We start from the raw sequence: 13,825 nt of genomic DNA on the forward strand, positions 1-13,825 counted from the left end.
GTGGGGGTCTAATATATAAAAATTGGTTGTATTCTGTCTAGAGTCCACTAGGATTGATGCAAGCTACAAATACTGTTAAAACAAACAATCACATAAATCTAGCATTACATGTTCACTTTCCCTATATATTCTATTACTTCTTGCTGAACTGTCTTCCCTCTTGGTTACCATCAAGAGAAGTATAGTTGACCCTCTTGTAGCTTCTTCTACAAGCCATTAGCAGTAAATGCTAAAAAAATAGTAGCTTGAAGGATCTTGCTTGCCAGCTTTCTTTCAGCAGATGGGGGAATAATTAAAACCTCCTATCTAGTAATTTCATGTTTCTTGGAAATATTTGTGACTTGATTCTGAAACCATCATGCCCAACTTGGTTGGATGAGCAATAGTGGACACCAATGACTCTGTGACATTACTTTAAATGGCTCTTCTATTTGCTTTGACCCTGTGTGCCTCTCCTCCTATAGAGTTCCAAGTTCATTGCCTTGAATTGTTCTGAGGAGGTGTGGGTTAACATGCAGGGCAATTCAGCTTTCTTTTCTATTTCTTCTGTTCTTTTCCAGTGGGTTCTTTCAGACACAGTGGGAATTATTATACCGTGGCCATAGGAAATACAATAGGAACACGCACATGCTGCAACAGGTCACAGCCACAGATGAAGATTTCAAATGAATCACAGCATTGCATTCATTACTTCACAGACAGGAGGGGGTTTACTGCGGAGTAGAAAAAACACAAGTGGGTTATGGCTATTTTCATTTAGTCTCTTAGCCCTGAAAAATGCTTGGTGACCCAACTGACAATGGAAAAATATAGCTTGCTCTTTCAATGTTCATTTGGGACAGGGCCACAAAACGACAAATCTGGAGAAGGGAGAAGGCTGCGAGTTATTTAAGTTGGCATTAGGCCTATAGGATACAGGTTTCCCATCCTGGTTCAAGAGTTATGATCGTAAGGCTTTGTGTGAGTTAGAAATACATATCAATCAATTAACTTATCTCAGAATGAAGACTAGCAAACAAACCATCTGCAACCTAGAATTCTGGCCATGATCACAGCACTCAGCATTTGCAAATAATGGAAATTGATACTAAATCAGTGACAAAGAGGCTTAATGTATATATTTTTTTAGTGAAATTTGCTAATATTTAGGAATGGTGAATGAATTCCAACGCAGCCTTCTTTTGCTTGTATTTGTTTCTAGACTGGAAAGTTAAACAAGAAACATTAGCAATTAAAAAGAAAATGCTGCAATGCATTTTTGCAAAGCAGAAGTCAATGTGATTGAGTGATAATAGATGGGATAAATAAACTACACACACTCGAAAATGCTGAGAAAGATAACAGCCTATTGATCTACAATGCTTAATAAAGAAAAGTTGCAGGCCAAGACTGGTTATGCACTTGATATAAGTAGAACATCATAATGGAATCTAAGTAGCTGAGGTAATGATATGCCATCTTGGTAAGGTCAATTCCAGAGTCAAAGATCAGGCAAGATTAAACATTACAGATTAAACATTTCCTTTCTTTTCATCCTCCTTTCCTTTTTTGATTTTCTGCTAGGCTCAGCTCCCACCCAAACCACAGCTAAATATATTGTCCGCAGTTTTACAGCCCCAACATAGTGATGTGTAAACAGCAATCATTACAGATTTGTTAGATGATGTAATAACAATCTTCAAGAAAGGTGAGACGATTGACTGCAAAAGCTGAAGGGAAAAATGGTGCTCCAAAGTACACTTAGAGTAGCAGATCTGACAGAGTTTTTTCTGTGCAGCCCAAACTTTATTTCTCCATTTTATTGTTCGCCCTCATTGAATGTTCATTACTGATCCCAAATGATAACATGTTAAATGGATTCCACACTAAAATTCTATGAAGCTTTACAAAGTTAATGTAGTGGTCCCATATTGTTAAAATTTCAGGAACTGTTAGCACCATTGTGTAATTAAAATAGAATGCAGGCATCTAAACTATTTTTCCCCTTCGCTTATAGGAAAAACGCACTAATGTTTTATGCTAGGATTGTGGAAATAAAATTGAGATGTAGATAGCATTGGTAAATCTAATTTTCTACAGCAGGAAGTAAGTCTAAGAATGAGTGTTGTGAAATAGTTCAGAGCACGGGTCCCCTTGGAATTAAACTTCATTAGAAGTTGCTAAAAACTAGCTGCTATACAGCTCTTGTGTTCACTAGGAATGCTATCCTTAGAACTCCTTTTAAACTCCTGTATCATTGGTAATGGAGTCAAACTACAACATATAATAGTAAGTTCTATTACAAAAGAGAGAAAAAAATAACCTGGAGAAAAAGTACAGCAATTCTTAAAGCAATGGTGGCTAACCTGCAAGTTTTTGTGAAAGCCTTAAACAAACAAACAACAACAACAACAAAAAAGGCCAGGCTATGTGCTTGCTAAATCATGCTTTTAGGATCAACCAATGCAGATTACAAGCCTACATGGAAACAAGGGTGCAAGATGTTTGCCTTTAGAAAAACAAAACAAAAAGAGACTGGGAAACCCAAGACATTATTATTCATGCATGCTGGATAACTGAGAAAGCCAACAAAGAACGCTAACAAAAATCACTATGCATTTCACTGATTATAAAAAAAGGCCTTTGATTGTGCCAATCATGTCAAGCAGTGGCAAATGCTCAGATAAAAGGGAATTCTAGGACTTTTTGTTATGCTCTTGGACATCGCAACCATCATAAATAACCATCAGTTGCCAAGCATATAAATTTTGATCATGTGACCATGGGGATGCTGCAATGGTCATAAGTGTGAAAAATGGTCACAATGGCACTTTTTTCAGTGTCGTTGTAACTTTGAATGGTCACTAAATGAACTACTGTAAGATGAGGATTACCTATATTGTATGCAGATTTTCAAATTCTCATTTTAAAGAAAATTAAATATTACATTATTCCCTGCATACATGAAGATGCAAGCATAAATTCATGGAAAAAAACCCCACATTTTAAATAACAATGGATTTTTATAATTTTTGTTTCCTTTCCTATATATAGTCAGAATATTTGCACAAAGTTTTTGGAAGGCCCATCTATGTTTTATTATTAGTTTAATGCTTGTTTTAAGCATAAAAAATGCTGTAAAATTATGACAATAAACATGATTATTACACAGGCTATAAAGCTGCCATCAGACTAGCACTTTCATTTATTGGAAGTAATGATTGTATGTTTACTGCTGTCATCATTGCTTTATCTGTGGCTTTCCCAGTTTAGGCTATGAGTTGTCCCTGGATGTTGTCCTGAAGGAAATTCTCAGCCCTACATTTGAAAATTCTTGCCTCTCAGTAGAAATATTGTCATGATCAACATATACAAATATTGGAATGACTTGCCTCCAGAAATTGTGGGTGTTCCAACACTGGTGGTTTTTAAGAAGAAATTGGACAATCATTTGTCTGCAATAGTATAGGGCATCCTGCCTGAGCAGGGGGTTCGACTAAAAGACCTCCAAGGTCCCTTCCCACTTGAATTTTTTTCTGTTATTTATTTCTTCAAATTTTTAAATTATGATTTTGTTTTATGTGGTGTAAAATTAGGCAGGACAAGGGAAAGACAGTCTGGCCAAGTAGAGAGTTTACCTTGCCTTCCTGTGCTTGTCTCTGACTGTCTCTTCATGCCATGAAGATATAAAGACTTTGATGGCTTTGTAAGGTTCCTCATAGCAACCCACTCATTTATTGATTTGTTTTAGGTGACTCTCCAAACGAGGGATGAGATGGCACCCAGTAAATTATAGAAGTATATTAGTCCTAAAGACTGTGCAATACAGCACATCAGTTGCTACATTCTTTTCCTTTTAAATCATATGGTGGAATGGGCAGGGGGGGGGGGTTAGATCAAATAGGCAGCAACCTCTTCTTAAAAACCCACACAGCCCAAGATGGACTTTCATCTGCCTCTGAATTGGAGAACACTAGAATGTCTGGCTTAAGAAGAGTGCAAGGAAGTGAAATATAGGAATTTTTTGTGTGTGAATTTCTGTTTATTTGATATTAGCATTATGTGAATGTGAATGGGGGCTTTGTTTACTAGCATGTGGTAAGTGTGATAAGATCTCTAGGTGCTCTGGCTGTGTATGTAAACATGGTCAAGAATTTTGACAACTTAGATAAGATGACCATTTTGTTGTGCCTATTCCTGTGAGCATCTTACTAATTTTAATAAAAGTTATTTTGCTGTATATACATTACCTTGTACATTATTTTTTATCAATGCACTATTTTTATTAATGACCTAATGCATTTTTTCCCTCTGGGCATATTACTATTATTTTATACAGAGAACTATGAAACCACAGTTGCCAAATGTTTGGCTGGTATTGGCATTCATACGTAATGAGTTCTTCCCAAGAATCTAAGATGGTGTACTATGACAGCACAGTATATCTGCAGATTCCAATGTAATTGACAGATGGAAATTTGATCAATGTGCAGATTTTCTTTCTTTCCAAGCACAATCTGGTGTGTTATGAGTCAACAATTTATCAGTGTGTATTCAGAAATCCCACAATATTTTAACTTGCTCATTTTCAGCTCTATGTTCCCACCAAGTTTTCATTACTGGCACATAATAATTTTTTACAAATGTACCAGTGAACTGCTTTGTGTTGTGTCATTATTTGTAACCAGTTTGTACAATCTTCTTGCATGAGCTGGGTATATGATCTACTGTTTCTTCTGCTTCTTTGCACAATCTGCACTTTGAATTGTGATGATTTTTTTTATTCTGGCCTTAATTACCTTAATTTGAAAAGCTTGCTCTTGAGTAGCCAAAATCAAGCCTTCAGTTTCTTTTTTAATGTTTCAGTTGTAAGCCATTGCCATGCTTTAACTTTAATCATATTTCCCTTGAGCTTTTATAGAAATTGACCAGGTAAAGCTTTTCCTTTCCAGCATTCTGCTCTTAATACTATTCTTCTTCTTATTTTCGTAAATCAATCCACTACAGGATGAAGGCCTTTTCATTGATCCAAGTGTTAGTTGGCAGATAGAGACTTTCTGACTTCCAGGTCTAAGGCTATAAAAAGATAGTGACTGGCCCAAACATATATATATATATATTTGGCTTATCATGCTAAAGAAAGCATTAGAACCTAGGTTTCTCCACGCTTAGTCCAGCACCTTAACCACTACACTGCATGTAGAAGAATCAAGCATCTGTACTTTGTAAAACTGCTTTAATATTTCAGTAAAGTCTGAAGTATAGCAAACTGGCGTTAATTAGCTTCTATTATTTTGCACATTAAAATAATTGCAGGCAGCACTTATTCAAGGTGAAATAAATGCTGCTTGAAAACAATGTGTGAAAGTTAATTTTCACCAGGGTTGCACTTTCAAATACCTAGCTCTCTAGCAAGGTTTTAGCCAACCTGTTAGATCTGTTTCTCAGCTCTCTTCAGCCTATTGTCTCCCACCTTACTTACACTGTTATTTTCTGATAACATTCAGAAAAAAAAAGAAATGGAGAGAGAACAATGAAGAGGAGACAAAGACAAATAGTACATAGGGTTGTATGTACATCTTTCCTGAGGAAAATGTTTTATAAAATGATGCCTGAAAATTTGGGGATGCTTCTTATCCAGAATAATCCAAATGGAAATCATATTACACTGGGTGATGTAAATGGGCATCAGTTCAGATATTAAATACTGTGATGCAAATGTACCTGTGTAACTGACACCAAATGGAAGCATTTTATCGTTTAGCAAATGAATCTGCCTGTGTAAACAATCTTTCAATGTCCTGTTACAAGTGGCATCAAAGAGCCATTTTCTGCAGATTCAGTTTATTTTTTGCCATTCCTTCCAAGCTGTTCCTGCTATTTGGTTGCACTGATGTTCCAGTTTTCTGTAGGACTTCATTTGGGGAATGGAGGAATAAAGTTAGGAGCCCTACAGGAATTTGGTAGATGGTCCCTTACTTCTTTGTAGCCATCTCTAACAATTAAATAATAATTCAATACTAGTAGTTTAAGATGAAGATCAATAAAAGGAAACACAAGGTCAGAGTGATATCAGTGGGACACTGCAAGGATATCACCCTCCTAAGACATATTAACAAATGCCTAGATTGAAGAGATATTCTTGTTTCTTACTTTCCAAGAGTGTAGGATTCAGAAGCATAAAAATAATCTCTATGTAGTCAATACAGGATACACTCACACTTAGGCCAAAGATGGAGCGGTGAGGCAAAAAATCAATATAAAGCAGTTGTTACAACTGCACATGAAATACACTTGTATTTGTGTTGACATAACAAGTACATTAAAAAGGATTTTCACATGTAGTCATGATCCTTATCTTGAATTTTTTGAGCCACCTCTGCAGAAACCACTGTTCAGAAACCATGGTCTGGCAAGAGGTTTGAAGTTCACAATGAAATCCTAAGCAACTAAGCATATCATCAAGAGAACAGGGCAGAATTCTAACCTGCGTTATGTGATCTTTCATCATAGTTGATGAGCTTTAACACTTAAATTAATTTTGATCCTTTGCCTTCTGAAACAGGATAGATGGCTATACCAGAGGTAGTGGTTACTGGCGTATGATTAAAATTTCCCATTATGATTCATTTTTTGCTTTAAGCTTCTAATACAGGATAGTTCCCTCTCCCCTTTATTTCAGAAAGCCTTTGGCAATTGAATGGTCTATTATTTAAATTTCCATATTCTTCTTTGATCCTCATGTAACATTTGTTGTTGTCATGATTGTTGTCTTCATTATTTTTATTTTGTAGTGTTAGCATTTTAAATAGCTGGATTAAATATATTTAACACGAAAAGAGAAGAACAGATAAGTTGACGCCTTTTCTATTTTTCAGTTTTCCTCTTTGTCTATATACAGTACTACAATACTTTTTCCATAATTTTTAACTGTGTGTAATTGTCCATAGTAGGGTAAAATCTTTTCAAGTGGGCTGTCTTATATAATGCTGTGGCTATAATGCCCAAGGGGATAGAATTGCCTTCTAGGAATGAATTTTGGGTGGTACAGAAGTAGGGGAATTGTCCAATGCAACTATTGTAGCCAGCTGCCTGGATTAAATCACTCACAACTTGTTGCTGAATCATTTCAGTCTGGGCATGTTTTTCATTATATACCTCAGCGTTAAGCCAACATTAGAGCAGGACAGGGACATTTTAAGGATGCAATGTTTTCTGATTAAATGGTGTAACATTTTTAACCATCTCAAGATAGTAAAAAAAACCCCCTGAGGATAAACCTTATTCATAGGCATGACTTCTTTGTTGCATTGATTCTGAGCTTTCTGTGTTATAAGGAATTTGAATTCCCAGAAATGGAGGAATCAACTGTTTAAATCAGGAATTCCCAACCAGGGGTGCTCACACCCCTTGGGCGTGTGAGACGATATTCCAGGGGGTGCAATTTGGGTTCTCAAAATTATAATGTATATGCATAATTCGTTGCTGTTATTTCAAACTTTTGTAAGGGGTGCAGGACTATATCAGAAGCATTTTAGCTGTGTGGGGTATAAAAAAGCTTGGGAGCCGCTGGTTTAAATCAGGGCTTTTCAACCAGTGGTACGGGTACCACCTACGGTACATTGGCACCTGGCAGGTGATACATGACAATCCTAGAAAAGTGGTAGCGGGGGAGGGGAATAAGATGAACCTGTGGCAGCAACGCACAAGCTTGAGTGAGAGATGGTTGGAGCTGCAGGGCTGTCAGGGCTCAACGGAAGTGCCAAGATCAGTGCTTCTTTGGGGCTGTCAGAGCTCAGTGGAAGTGCCAGGATCAGCGCCAGTCTCCAGCTGGAGCTTGGCACTGATCCTGGTACTTCTGAGCCCAGAAGAAGCGCTGATCAGCTGGAATGCTGCAGCATCTCCAGGGTCTTGTGATTTACATTCAGATGCTTGGCAACTGATTCATGTTTATGATGGTCACAGTGTCCCAGGGTCATGTGAAGTGACCAAAACCTGCTGCAACCACCCAGCAGAGGTGGGGAATAAAAACCAAACACCCCACCCACCCCAACCCCGCTGCCAATCCTCAACAGAAATGCTCACAACAATGAAAACCTCAGACAGGAGGAAGAGCACCGCCGGGTGGGCAGGCAGGTGTCTTGCTCGGCTCTGGCTAGGGGGGCACTTTTTTCAGTGCCATTGTAACGTTAAACAGTCATTAAGCGAACTGTGTTAAGTCGAGAACTACCTGTACTTCATCACTTTTTTTCCTTTTTTTTTTTTGGTCATCAAGTGTTTGATACCCTGCTAGGCGATATGGTACTCGGATGATGCCATATCCTAAAAGTGGTACAATGGGTGAAAAGGTTGAAAAGCCCTGGTTTAAATCACAAGGTGGTTTTTTTTTGGTGGTGCCTCCAGAAAAGGCTTTTACAGTTTATCCCAAACCCAGAATTTAAAGGAGCAGGTGGTGGAGTTATTTTCTATTTTATTCATTCTGTATTATTCCGTTTCATTTCTGGAGTCCTTGGTGTTCTCTGAGCTTGGTAATTTTCTTGCAGACATTTTATTACCAAAGTAGGTAACATCATCAGTGCTAGCAGGGTATTTATTTTCCTCCTTTATTTATTTTATTTGCATTTTCTGAGGCCCTTTCCTGTGTGTACACCCAATGTCACTAAGAAAAAGACAGACTGTTCAGTTAATACATTTTGACTGCTAATACTAAGAACTCCTACTTGGAAGTGGCATTATGTTGGATTTGTTTTGTTCTTATTTCAGTGTAAATAGGGACAGTTTGGCATTATAAGGCTTGCCTGGTGAAATAAATAAATAAATAAACCCCAGGCAAGACAGCACAGAATACCTGATGATTTGAAAACAAACAGGCATTACTGCTGCTAGGTAAACTGATACTCTGAAGTTAAATATGTTTTAAAATAGATTTTAGGGCTTATTTGCATTGTACAGATAAGAACTCTTCAAAAGAAAGGCCTCATTATATTAATTCAGAAGAGATTTCCAGGAATAAGACATCTAATCAATTGATTGCTGGCCTCTTTTCAACCGTACACTGATTGCTGGTTAGGTTGTCTATAGCTTAAGAGTAAAATGTTAGCCAATTAGATAGCAGCAGATCAAGATAGAGAGAAGTCTTCCCTTAACATGGGATGCCTTCTTATTCAAACTGGCACAGCATAGATAAGGAAATAAGTTTTCTGTTAGGCTGCATATCCTTAGGATAATTTTGGGGGACTGCACACAAGTGGTTGATAAATAGATCTAAAGAGTCTTAGATGGCACCGGAATAGACTACCACAATCTTTTATTATGAAATATTCCCATTAATTTCACTAATATGATTCTTCCACCCTCACCAGCCTCTTAATTTTGGCAGGCTATGCTGAAGAGCTCACATTGCATTAAATATGCAAGCATTGGGCAATATTTAGCTAATCCCTAATCCCATCCATCAGCAGGTGTTCGTGCTCATAATCCCCATCAACATTTTTCTTCAAAATCCAAAACTGCTGGCTTACTTTTTTTGTGTGGAGATCCTAGAGTTTGAATTAATTAATTTGTTCTAAACCTTTCCCTTTTGAACAATGATGAGTTACAGCGATTGTGTTGTGAAAGTAAAAGAATGTGTTAACATTCAACAGCTACACTTTATTCTAGCTAGTAATTGATGTGTATGGCTTAAATTGCTTAAATGAGGATGCATGTGTTAATGTAAAATGTGATACAACAGCAAACTGTGGACACCTCACTATAATATGTTTGCATAATTGGAAAGTAGGAATATTAAAATTGATATTGGAACAGAGAGTGTACAGACCTCCAAAGACAAATTTCATGTTTCTACATACAGACAAAACAGAAAAGACACATGATAAATTCATTTATCCCTTTCTTATTCATATGGATGATATTCCAGACATTTTAAATCTTAATAGTTATACATATTTTCTAAGGAAAATATCCTTGAAGTGTAAGCCTTTTATTTTTTTAATCTTCCAAGGTCACACGAAATAGTACATTTAAATCCCCAGAAATTTACTGATTCTCATTATTATATTTATATAGGGTGATATATAAATTTAATAAAATAAAAAAAATTCTCTATTTCCCTGCCAATGAAGATAGTGCAGAAAAAATCAGTTTCCTGAATCAATATTAAGTTTGCAGATCCTCCAAGCAGTGACTTTGTGTGTGAAGGATTAGCTGCTATTAAGACTGTGCTCCAGTTTAGCATTAACTGTGGACTGAATGTGCATTGGAGCAATTCAGCGTGTTTTTTTCAAGCAATCAATCAAAATAGAGAAGGAAGGGACATTGGAGGTCTTCTAGTCCAACCCCCTGCACAATAAGAAGACCCTCTACCATTTCAGACAGGTGGCTGTCCATTCTTTTCTTAAAAACCTCCAGTGATAATGCACCTACAACTTCTGAAGGCAAGCTGTTCCACTGGTTAATTGTTCTCACTGTTAGGAAGTTTCTCCTTTTAGGAAAATGTTTATCTATATGCATCCCAAATTGTGCATGTTTCAGAATACTGTGATGTAATTTGAAGCAAGGAAAAAAAAACATGTCAAATGGGAAATGACTTCACGAATATCTTAATACTCATAAAGATATTTTCCTTCCTAAAAACATGCATAATGTTGAAATCCCCATAGAATGTATGATCGGTTAAAAAAAGCTATCATAATTGATAATGTTAATTAAATCAATTAAACTTATCACGTATAGGTGGTCAGTAGAGATAATATTTAAAGTAAATTAGCAATTGAGGATCACTTAGATATAATTTTCTTCATAGGTATTCCATGGTGGGTGGGGGGGCTTTCAAAACAGTGGAGATGACAAAAGAAGTCATGTTCAAAACCTGGGCTATTCAGATTTGTATATGCATGTTAGAAAAGGGCAGAGTTTTAGTCACATGGCCATGACAGTCATTTGGTGTTTTTTTTTTAACCACCTGGCTGCAGATACCCCTTTCAGAACCTTGTCTGGAGTCTAAATTAGTCAATTGAGACTGCCTTACTAAACTGGAGAGAGGGCTGTGATTTCCTTTGGTCTACAGCAGGGGTCTCCAACCCCTGGTACATGGACCAGTACCAGGCCACAGCATGCCAGCAATCAGTCCACACAAAGAAGCAAAAGCCCCATCCGCGAGATGCAGGCAGCATCTGGTCTGCAGAAAAACCTCTCTCCACAGAACCGGTCCCTGGTGCCCAAAAGGTTGGGGACTTCTAGTCTTTTTTTTTTTAAAAAAATGTTTTATTATTTTTTTTTATTTTCAAACACAAGTGCTCAATAGACAACATGATGACTGAGTCCATTAGTAATTCTGTGGTACATATAAGCTTCTTCCAGCTAAGTCCACTATTACACCTGCCAGTACATCCTCTCTTCTTCTGGTAATAACCATTTTTCTGCATTAAGCAAATACAATTCTTATTATTATTAGTAAACATACAATTGCATATCAACATTTGTTACATTTTTCTAATAATATCAATAATAACAGTTTAAAATATATTTTCTAGCCAAAGCATATCTTAATTGCATTTGCACTCAATTTCCACTTATTTAATCCGTATCCTATTTTCACTTTTTCAGTTTTAATTTCCCATCCATGTTCAAAGTATCCCAATCATTTATAATTTTGAAACAAGTTGTATTTGGACAACCAAAAGCATCCCTTATTCAAAATTCTTAATGTATTCTTATTTCCCTTTTCATGCCAAGATATAATATTCTGATTACAAATCCTAACTATGTAGTTATCATAATACTTCTATTTCTAACAATCTATTCTTAACCATATTCAAACCTCTTATTAGTAATATGGCATCCCCTCTAATAGGTCAAAGCTTCTGTTTCCTTCAATCTTACTCTAGCTTTCTTTCTTTGCCAACTAACTTTCCAAGTCAGTGCATTTGGATCATCAAACAATTGTTCCTCTATTTTTGTATATATTATTTGGAACAAGAGAAACAAATTGGTTAAAGTGTTTTTGGAAGAGCTAGCCCATTGATATTCATTAAACCACCTCCCTCCTTCTCCAGTTCCCCACGGTTCTGTTAACAACTTTATCTTCCATTCCATCAGCTCTCCTTCCTTGTCATCCAGTATGTTCTGAGACCTTGGTTTATAAAATGTCTTTTCTGTTTCCAGTATAATCATTATGTCTTCTGAGTTTTCATTTATCTGAGTCTGGTCCTTAGTTTCTTCCTTTAGATTGTCAATGTTGGTGTCAGAATTCTCTAGTTTTCCTTCTATTTTCTGGGTTGCTGGTTCCTTCTTTGTACTTGTGTTCTGAGTTTGTGGATTTAGGTTAGAAAATTATTCTTTTATCTCCTTTGTATTATTATTATTAACCTGCTCACAAGCTAAAGTAATTGGTTTTGTATTAATTTCATCATGGAGAGAATTTATTTCTGTGTTTCATCAGTATTTTCTTGGTGATATGGCAAGTGAAGTCTACTGGAAACAGATGTTAAAGATGATGTTTTACTCTTTAATGCTGAGTATGGAACATACATTTTATTTTATTTTTTATTTTTTTATAAGTAGTCTTTATAGATTTATCCAGCCAACTGTCCATTCTGGAGTCTCCCCTAAGCAGATATAGGTAAAATTCATTTTTTTCTGTCAAGTAATAAATATATCATTTCTGTCCAGGGAGAAAAAAGAACCACTGAAGGTTGTTCAACAATCAAGATTTATAATCCAAAGTGTTCCATATGTTTCTTCTACAATAAAATAAATCCACAATACAGTTCTGAAAGTCAGTATTTATGTTTAAAATTTAGACAGGCCAAAGTTAGAATATTTATCATCTCTGCCACACAGATAAGCAGCCTCTAAGCCTGTTCTTTTTTTCTCAGCTGAAATTATCAATAGTAAAACCTTCTAAGGCCAGCCAAAGCCTTATCTAATTCTGGGCTTCAAGCCAGGGTTCTTTAGGCATAAATAAGTTGCAGTGCCATAATTCACCACTAGATGTCATCAAAACTGCTTTTCAGTTTTTAGATCCAGAACTTATATTGTAAACTTTTCAAGTCTTTTTCTTAAAAAAAAAGTCTTAAAAACACTTTTAGTCCCCAAATTTTGAAGCTGTATGTATATATTAATTCCAAATAGGTTTTATGGGTTTCACTATTTTCCCCAAGTAATTAATTCACCACTTTTCTTTTCTGAGGGAATGGGGTGGAAATTCCATTTCCCTCTTTCATCGTGGGAAGTGCTTTGGGAAGATTTTCAGGAAGAGGTCTTAAAATCATAAAGAAAGGATTAGGTCTCACCCAGTTTCATCCACATTGCTGTAAAGTTCCTTGGTAGTGCTTGTTGACTTCCATTGTCAGCAGCTTTTTCCCACCTGTTTGGAGGCCTTTCTCAGATCAAACAGGAGGGCTGTCACCCCCCCCAATCAACTAGAGCCCCCTCCTTGCTTGCCGCCTCTACGGGATGACTTTTGACCCTTTCCAGGGTCCCCCTGCAGGGTGAAAACAAATGCAAAAGACGGAGCCCTGTCTTCCTGCATTTGTCACATTGTGACATCAAAACCAGAAGTCCAGGGTGTGTGTGTTGGGGCGGACCTCTAGTCTAAAGCACTTCTTACTTATCCTTTCTGAAGCATGCACAGATCTAATAATACTTAGGATCAGGTTTGGCTTCGTACATTTTTGCCCTTTTACTACTCTTATAGACAAGGCTCTGGGTCTGGTTTGCCAAACGTCTTTATATTGCTTGCTGCTGAATTTCTGAATATAGAAGCAACTAATGCATTTAAAGGTCTGGATCTGAAGCCATACAGCCATGTTTGGAAAAAAAACAGTCATGTGAATTAGGATTT

The sequence above is a fragment of the Vipera ursinii genome (genome assembly GCF_947247035.1).
Source record: "Vipera ursinii genome assembly, chromosome: 1".
In the NCBI taxonomy this organism is placed as follows: Eukaryota; Metazoa; Chordata; class Lepidosauria; order Squamata; family Viperidae; genus Vipera; species Vipera ursinii.